The sequence below is a fragment of the Ictidomys tridecemlineatus genome, chromosome 2 (genome assembly GCF_052094955.1).
Source record: "Ictidomys tridecemlineatus isolate mIctTri1 chromosome 2, mIctTri1.hap1, whole genome shotgun sequence".
In the NCBI taxonomy this organism is placed as follows: Eukaryota; Metazoa; Chordata; class Mammalia; order Rodentia; family Sciuridae; genus Ictidomys; species Ictidomys tridecemlineatus.
In genome coordinates this window covers 23,840,429-23,850,238 of record NC_135478.1, presented here as the reverse complement: position 1 = coordinate 23,850,238, position 9,810 = coordinate 23,840,429, and positions in this window count along the sequence as shown.

The window sequence follows — 9,810 nt, the reverse complement described above, 5'->3', positions numbered from 1 at the left end:
TAAAAAGGAAAAGTTGGGGGGTAGAACACAGTAGCCTGATTGATTCCATTTTGTTTTATCACACTGTTCCCCATTAGCTTGTGCCAGTCCTTTTCTTAGGGATATATAGCCAAAATGTCACTGTGACCAAAAAATTCTGCTACTTTCTTTCCTCAGTGGAGAGGTGATGGTGGGGCCTGGATGTTTCTCCAGGAGCCCAAGGGGCAGTTCTGTGGGATAAGTCCTGGCTACCTGTTGTGATTCTTTGCAGTTGAGCCCGACTCCCTTCCCCCATCACTGTGCCTTGCTCTGTGCTGCCCTGACCTTCAGCAGCCTTGGAGTTACCTCCTGTGCTCCTCTTGGGATAGTGAACAGTGCTGATATTTTAGCTCAATAAACTAATGTCTTAGGTTTTTATTTCCTATGAAAAATGCTACTTGATCATTGTGAAAAAGGAAGCTAAGGTCTCTGCCTCCTGTCCCCTTTACCTTCAGAGACCCTGGTCAGAGGGGAAGGCTGCTGTGGAGGAACTGTGAGGCTGGGCAGGCCCTTCTGCAGGAAGTTCCCTCTGTGGGTGAGGGGATTCATTCCCTATCTTTCTCCATCGCCAGTGACACCTTCACACTCTTTGGTCTCTGGATGAATGCTGTTTGACCTAAGGTAGATCTTATACAACAAGCTGCAAAGGTTAGGAGAGCAGGTGTGTCTGCCTCTTGAATACCTGTTAACATTTCTGCACCTGCACCTTAAAACAACTGAAAACTTGTGTTCCTCCTTTAGGCCTTTGATTAGAGCCCAGCAGGAAAGACAGTCTGATCTGGAGGGAATGGCTTCCTGCAGAGCTGGGCTCAGCTTGCAGTCCTACACTTGGAATGATCCTGAGCATTGCCATGTGTGTCACCTGTGTCCCCTAGCTCTATCCTTGTGCGTATGTGTCACTGACATCAACTCCATGAAACAGACTTCCTGTTAGCGGCCCATCCATAAATCTCTCTGTGCCTGGAGCCTGCTGTTCTGTTCCCTGCTCACTCTTATACCTTCACAAGGTGTGCCCTTCCTACTCTGGGTCCTTCTGGTCCACCTCTACCTTTCTCCCTCATTCTGGTTCATTCTGGTGGAGCTGAGAGGGGCTGGCACATTGGGTGCTCCTGCCAGCCTTCATGCCCTGCCTCTCCATCTGGACTGCTTTTCTTGATGTCATCATTGGAGATTTGTCTACATCACCCCCATCTTCAGGAATCAACGCTTAGGTTATTAGAGAGGGTCAGTCAAGCAGAAGGAATTGCATTTTGAAGTGAACCCCCAGGTAGTTACAGGATGTAGGGTTGTGGTGGTGAATTGAGTTCTCTTGGGAAGTCCTGAACATAACACTGTGTCCTAGGGACTGGTTTGCCCCTTAGTGCTCAGAGTACCTCTAGGGGTCACTGTGGCCTTATGGCATACTGCAAGACAGATTTGGCTGTGCCCAGCTCCAATATAGAACCTGTAGCTCTACAAGCCCCAAAGTACATGGCCAGCTTCAGACGCCAACCTGTAGGCTCTCAGGCCAGATGGAAGACAGGGGTTATCTCCTCCAGTGACTTTTTGCTTGACTTACATCAGAATAGCTAGAAATAGTTTAGTTTTCCCCAACTTTATTTTGAGAAATTTCAAGCATATAGAAAAATTGGAAGAAAAGTACAGCAATTGTTCCTTCCCCTAATATTTTGTTTCTTTTATTTCCTCTTTTTTCCTTGAACCATTTCAAAGTAATTTGTGTTTTTTTTTCTTTTTTTTTTTTATTTAGAGATAGGGTTTCACTGAGTTGCTTATTGCCTCACTTTTGCTGAGGCTGGCTTTGAACTCGCCATCCTCCTGTCTCAGCCTCCCAAGCCGCTGGGATTATAGGCATGCGCCACTTGCCTGGCTTAACACTTCACTTTTTAATACTTCACCTTGTATTAACCTAAGAACAAGGATATTCCCGTATTATCAAATCTAGAAAAATTACCAAGGATTCAATATCATCTAATAAATAGTTGCCATTAAAATTTGCTATTGTGCTCCAAAATATCTTTTAGATTCTTTAAAATGTAGGTTTTGATCAAAGTTTCTGTTGTCATGACTCATCTTTTAATCTAGAACCATCTACCTGGTTGGTGTCAATACAGATTGTCCAAGCATGCTTTTGAGATGTTGATAAGATCTGATGTGAGGCTAGAATTTATTTTTTAAACAAGTGACACTGGTGATTCAGATGGTCACCTGGGGTTTGGAGTCAGCCTGTTCACTACTCTGCCCCCACCTGCATTCCCTACTAGGGGCCCTGTCAGACAAGTGGTCTTTGGGCTCCTGAATCTCTGAGGGAGAACTTTTTCATCCCTTTGGGCCCAAGCTGCCATGTTTTCTCTGTAGTAGAGCATAAAATTGAGCCAAAACTTAACTCCTGCTCATCAATGGCAGGCCTAAACTTCCTGACAGAGTCTGGCTGGCACCTGCCTTCACCTGATAGTTCTTTAGAGACAGGAAGCTCATGAAGCTGTCAGAGCATCTCTTCATGCTCAAGTGCTCATGGATTTTATGTCCCCTCATGATGCAGCCGTTGCATCTGGGCAAAACATTCAGGATGGGAGATAGCAATTGGGTCAGGATTGAGTTCTCTTCTTAGGGACACTCTGCTCTCCTCACTATACCATTGGTTTATGTGGATTCACTCCAGCTAACTGCTCAAGGTCGTTTTCACAGCACCTACTGTCAAATCAATTCCCCATTATGCACTTAAATAGTCGGTTTTGGAACCCAAATGTGGGATATTATGTATGCCCAACTGTTGAGATGTCCTCTTATTGCATTTTCTACCCATCTTCAAGTAAGTTCACATTCTTGATGATCCTGATTTGGCCATCTGACATATTAGCTGTGCCTCTCAGCTTTGAGATTGCAGATTATATAAACAGGCTTCCAGTGTGTTTGTTGAAAACACTGAACGAGACAGAACCCAAGAAGATTCCTTTGTAAAACATTCATCTTACATGGCAGCCCACATCCCACACCCAAGAAGCTTCATGTGATGATGTGCTCTGATCATTTCTGCCAAATTAATTTGTTTCTTTAAAAACACTATGTTGACTTGTTGAAAACACTGAACGAGACAGAACCCAAGAAGATTCCTTTGTAAAACATTCATCTTACATGGCAGCCCACATCCCACACCCAAGAAGCTTCATGTGATGATGTGCTCTGATCATTTCTGCCAAATTAATTTGTTTCTTTAAAAACACTATGTTGACTACAGAGTATAGAAATGGGTCTTCATGACAATTTGCCCGTGAGTCACTCTAGGACAGAGAGAGTGCCTGCTATGTCTCTAGGTCCACATGGCATGACTGGGCCAATGCTTTAGACACATGCAGCAAGTAAGGAGGCACACTTGGATTGGGTGCCTGTCTCATCATCCTCTTCAGTGGGGCAGCCTTGAGCAGTGACTTCCTCCTACTCCATTAGGTTCCTCATCTAGGAACAGGTTTAGATGACCTGAAGGATCGGTTGGGGATTGAATAGATAACATATGTAGTTTATTGAGCTCTTAATAAGTGGTAGCCAGTTACTAAACATTCTTGAGGTTGATTATCAGGTGGTTGATGAAGGTTATGTTGTCCTTAGAGGCTGAAGGACAGGGCCTGACCTCAGTATGGTGTTAAGCTGTGGACCAGTTGGAAGCAGTTCTGTCTTTTCCCAAATCTGAAGACTTTGATATGCTGCTACCACCTCATTAACCATATCAGCCATTTATAGTTTGTAAAGCACTTTTCCAGTAACATTCCACCTCTTGGATAAGTGCTGCTCATTCTACTTCACAAGCGAAGAAATGAAAACTCAAGGAATTTATCAGGGTTTTCAGGCAAAAATCTTAATGTTTACCCTCTACCCCTGAAGGACACTCGTTATTTCAATTCACTTTATGATTCAGTCATTTATGCAGTTACTCAGTCCTGCAGTGTGCTTCTCGGGGGCCCCATAGGGTTCTGCAAATAGTAGGTGATCAAATGTCTTAAGAGTTACCCAACAAGCAGAAAAGTGGAGTGTATCCTGTCCTAACTATTCATTTTCCCTATGGGGGGACCAGAGATGGTGAGGTCCAGGGCCTGGCTCTGTGGTTGAGGACAGATCTGTGAGTGCAGCAGAACAGCAGGTCTGTGTCTTGGATTGATAGCACCAGGTACTGAGCTTTGCTGACAGCATACCTGGGTTTCCAGGGGACTTTGCCCTGTGTCTCCCACATTAGCTCTGCTGTCTGTGCAGTCTAGTCTGGTCTGAGGCAGCCTACCCTATGGGAGGATGCGAGTGAGAAGGTGACAGTGTGCTGAGCAGGGGTTTCTGTATGCTTGAGCCTGGGGGAAGCAGAGCTAAAATTAGATCTTCCAACTGTGTGCAGGTGTGAAACCCCACCCTCTCACCCCCAGCCATGATTTCAGAATGTATGTCCTCTCTCTCTTCCGGCCCAAGTTACTCCACAGGCACAAGATGAAAGGTCTGTTTCTGGTAATGTCAGGGATCCCTTCTACCCAAATGTCCTCTAAGGCTATGGGGGTGGGAACAGTGGCAGGCAGTATCCTTGAGTTTGCTGAGCCTTGCCATACTTCTGAGGCCTAGGTTCAGCTGTCTTCTTGTTAGACCACCAGGAAGGCTAAGCAGTGCATTGCAGGGCTGAGCATATACACAAATGACCTAATTATAAAGTCAATTGAAATAACAGAACACCCTTCAGGGGTAGAGGGTAAACATTAGATTGGGCACTTGATGTCACCACCCATGAAAGGTTGCTGACTTCTGCTGGTCTCCCGATTGATGTGCTCTGTGCCCCCACTCACCTTACTTCAGAGAGAGCCTTGGATTCCTTTGCTGGCCATTGTGATTCAGACACAGGTGGAGAAGGCCTGGTCTGGAGCAGAGATGGAAGAGCCCTGGCCTGGGGTATCTTACTCAGGTGAGTGGAACCCAGGACAACATGACCTGATTGTGCCTTTTCTCCCTACGTGAGGCTAAAACTTAAATAGACTATCACTGCTCAGGGATAAATGTACCTGCCATCCTTCTTCACTATGTCCTTTGGGACTCTGCTCTTATCCCCAGGCTCGGATCCTTGCATGTTCTTCTGGTCTGGGGTCAGAGCCTATCTTCTGGCTCTGGCTCTTAAGGGTACTTGTGACATGATTTTAGGTAAGCAGCATCTCCTTAGTTCTCAGTTCCCTACCTGTAAAGAGAAGTATTGGGCTAGACCATCTCTGGGGTCCCTCCCTATTTGGTGTCTTAATTGCATAGAGCAGAGCCTTCTCTGGAGAAAGGCAGCCTGCTGGGGTGGTTTGCAGAGGAGGCGTGGTGGGGCAGGCGGGAGGCCACAGGGGCAGAGTGGCCGAGGGCCTCTGAGGAGGTGTGAATGAGGGAGGCAGAGCAGGGCCAGTGTGGACAGGCCTGTCCTGGCCCTATCTCCCGTCTGAGACACCCTCTCCACACCCCAGCCCTGATAAGCGGGTGTGAGCCACTGCCGCCTTGTGACAGGCCCTTCGGCAGGGAGGGTGATGGCGGGGGTCCACTCCACTTCTGAATTCAGACGTCAGCATCTTTCTCCCCTCATCCCCATTTGCCTGCCAGATTAGGCAGGCCAACCAATTAGGCATCCTTCCTGACACTCAGCTCTGGCTCTGAGACTTAGTTCCTACTCCATGAGATCTGGTAGGGAGCAGACTCCTCCAGTCTTCTCTGGCAAAGTGCCAAACAGGATGACCCCCACCCTCCCAGGCCTGTTCCTGCAGCCACTGCTGCTGCTTCTGCTGCTGCTGCTTTTTGTTTTGGTGCTAGGGATCAATTACCCAGGGGTGCTTTACCACTGAGCCACATCCCTAGTCTTTTTATCTTTTGAGACAGGGTCTCTGCCAACTTGCCCAGGCCAACCTCTAACTTTCAATCCTCCTGCCTGAGCCTCCCCAGTTGTTGATATTACAGGTGTGCTCCACTGCTCCTGGCAGACCTGTTCTTATTAACTGATACATCTCAATAGCTCATCTTCTTTTGTCCTTACCCCATCTCCTCAAGTCCCTGTGGCCATCAGCTTCCAGCCATCCTTCCCCAGCTCCAGCTTTTGGGCCCCTCCTCTGACTGGGCCCACCCACACTTTTTCTTCGAAGGCCCCAGCTACTGTTCACCAGATGGCCAAGCCCCCTTATTTGTGGGTTTGTGGCCTGGGGGTGTACAGAGAAGTTTTTTGTTTTGTTTTGGTACTGAGGATTAAACTCGGGGGCACTCAACTACTGAGCCATATCCCCAGCCCTATTTTGTATTTTATTTAGAGAAAGGATCTCACTGAGTGCTTTAGTGCCATGCTGTTGCTGAGGCTAGCTTTGAACTCATGATCCTCCCATCTCAGCCTCCCAAGCTGCTGAGATTACAGGTTTGTGCCACTGTGCCCAGCTCAGAGAAGTCTTAAAGAAAGGAAAAAAGCTTGAAATTCTAGGGAAGGAAAATTCTAGGACTGAGCCAGAGGCCACAGGAAACTCTCTGATATGGAGGGTCTGTCCAAGGCCCTATCACTCTGCAGTCCAAGTCCCTAAACCTTAAGGCACTTAACTCTGAACTTCCTTTCACTTTCTGAATGACTCTCTTCTCTGTTCAGATCTGAAGATTTTTGGGGAGTTTATAGGCCGTAACCATTCTATACCAGTTGTGTGTGTGTGTGTGTGTGAGGCGGGTGGGAGAGGGAGAGAGGGAGAGAGAGAGAAGAGTGCTTGTCTTCCCCTGTGCGTTTCTGTCTGGGGGTTCCATTCTCCACATCCGCAGAGCATCAGATCACACTGGCTATGAGCACAGACTTCAGAGCCAGATGGATTGATCTGAGACCAAATCCTAGCTCTGCTATCTCACCATGTGGGAAGTTGGGCAAGTAGTTTAACTGCTGTGTGCTTCGGTTTTCCCATCTATAAAACAGCAGAACTGTTGTGAAGGGTTTTGAATAGTGCCTGCTACTAAAAAGTACCATTAACTTTTGTTTTTTATTAATATTTTTGTAAATTTCATTTTAATGTAATGATAAAGTTACAGAATGTTGCAAGAAATCCCCACATATCTTCTATGCACATTTACCAATTGTTTATATTTTGATTATTTATCATTTTCTCTTTTTCCTCATATACATATGTCAGTAGTGTACTCTATATTTTGCTTATACTAAACATAACACATCAACATATACATATGCACACATTTTGTGTGTGTGTGTGTGTGTGTGTGTGTGTGTGTGTGTGTGTTGCCGGAGATTGAACCCAGGGCCTCATGCAGTGTGAGGCAAGCTCTGTACTACTAAACCATGTCCCCATACACATATACACACATTTTTTTTCTGAATTATTTAAGAATAAATGCCTTTTTAAACCCTGAAATATGTCATTGTCCATTGGTAAAGACAAGGATCTCTTACAGAACCACAGTCATTATCAAAAAAGGTAAGATTGACCTAGTACTTTTTTTTTTTTTAGTTGGACACAATACCTTTATTTATTTATTTTTATGCCTTTATTTATTTATTTTTATGTGGTGCTGAGTATCGAACCCGGGGCCTCACACATCCTAGGCGAGTGCTCTACCACTGAGCCACAATCTCAGCTTCATGACCTAGTACTTTTGGCTAGTTTGCAGTACATATCCACATTTCATTAGTTGTATCCCTCTTACCTCTTTTATGTCCTCTTTTAGGTAATCTCAGGGTTACCTATTGCATTTCATTGTCATATACCTTTAGCCTTTTCATTCTGAAAAAGTTCATCAGCCTTTCTTGGTGTTTCTTGAAGAGTGTAGGTCAGTTAGTTTGTAGAATGATACTCTCAAATTCTGTTGCATGTTTCCTCATTACAATTTCAGGTTATGCATTTCCAGCAAGATTACTACAAAGGTTATGTCTGTTTTTGAGTATTATGTCAGGAGGCAAGCAATGTCGATTTTTCTACTTGGTAGAGATGTTACCTTTAAATCGCATGATTTTTAGTAGCACCTGCAGAATCCCACGCTGAGAAGAACTGTCTTTGTAACTAATACATAATTGTGGAAGGACACTTCAAGATTGTTCCTCATCAAACTTTTACCATGTTTTTCACCCATTGATGGTTTTCTGCTCCATCATTTCCTTACAAACTTACTAGTTGGCCCAAACTGGTTCCTGTGTCCTTTGTCATACTTGCATCAGCCCCTGAGCACTTTCTTCACTTTCTGGAACAACAAGATATTCCAAACTCATCTGATATTTTCTCTGGTCTTGCTCTGAATTAACCATTTTACCAATGAGTCTTGGTTCCTTTTTAATGGAGGATGGAATTAGAAACCAAGCTTTGGCTGCTGGTGTGCTCATCAATACTGGTGTGCTATTGCTTCTTGTTGACCATTTAAAAAATCTCTTTACTTATATGTAAATGGGGGGACACTGAAGAATATATTAGCTTAGGGATGGAAACAGGGCAAAGGAGCAAGATGAGGAGGTAGAAAGCCCCCTTCTCCAGCTCTCTGGGTCCTTCCTGATTTCTCTTTCCTTTCTTTCTCTCTCCGTCATGACCTCATCTCCCCTTTCTTGGTCAGAATTCCTCTAGAGGTTCCAGTGTGGGAATCTCTGAGGCCGTTTCCCCAGCCACATGTGTGTTATCAGAGGCAGACAACTATGTGACCTTTATGTGTGAACAGCCAAAGGCAAAGATAATTTACGAGAAAGTTTTTGCTTAGAACAATCTGGTGACAAGGTGATTGGGGAAGACACATTTGGAAGATTTCCACCTGGAAATGTTCCTTCTTCTCGCATGAAAGCACTCAGGCTAATGCCTGCGTGGAGGCTGGGGATGGGCTGCTGTTGGAGGTCCCTGTCCAATTGAGTCTCAAGGTTCTGGGGACCAGTCAGGAGGATTTAAATGCTGGCCCAGCTCACTCTTCTGTGCACAGGTAACAGGTACAGTCGAATGGCTTAGTCATGCAACTGTGGAGTGAGTGGGTAGCCTTGTTCCCCATTTAGTTAACTGTTTTGATTTTCAAATCAAAGTTTCCTGTCCCTGAGATCGTGGGTATGCAGAGCTGGTCCCTGGAGCAAGTGCAGCAGTTTCTGTAAGGACCTCAGAGTCTCTGGGAGGGAAGAAAGCACCACCCAACCACTACTTCCTAGAATTGAAGAGCAGAAGACCTTTTGGCATGGAGTTGGGAGGGCACACTAAATGATTTGGCCCAGGGGGCTTCTGAAAAAAAAAAATGTCTCAAGGATGAAAAGAGTCTAGTTGCTGAGGTTAACAAGTAGGGCGAGGACATTGTTCAGAGTCCCGCAGACTCTGCCATGCTAAGATTATACCTCTGCTCTTGACCTGGGACTGTGGTTATCCACAGGAGTGTCACCTAGAGATGGGTCCAACTGGGAGCCCTGGGTCCCCTGGACTTTCAGGAGTGGGTCTATCTTCTGGTAGCCTGGGCTGGACCCGGTAAGGATGCGGTGTCTTCTCCAGTGGCGTGCTGTGCTGGTTAGATCCCAACACCGCCCCCCTTTTTTTAATTAGTTCAAGCAGAAGGTGAAAGTCCCTCAAAGGAAGGACTGCATGTCACGTAAATTCTTTTTTTTTTTTTTTTTTAAGAGAGAGGAGAGAGAGAGAGAGAGAATTTTTCAATATTTATTTTTTAGTTTTCGGCAGACACAACATCTTTGTTGGTATGTGGTGCTGAGGATTGAACCCGGGCCGCACGCATGCCAGGTGAGCACGCCACCGCTTGAGCCACATTCCCAGCCCCATCACGTAAATTCTTGATTGGTTAGCAGAAGAAATTAGAAGTGGGTGGAGG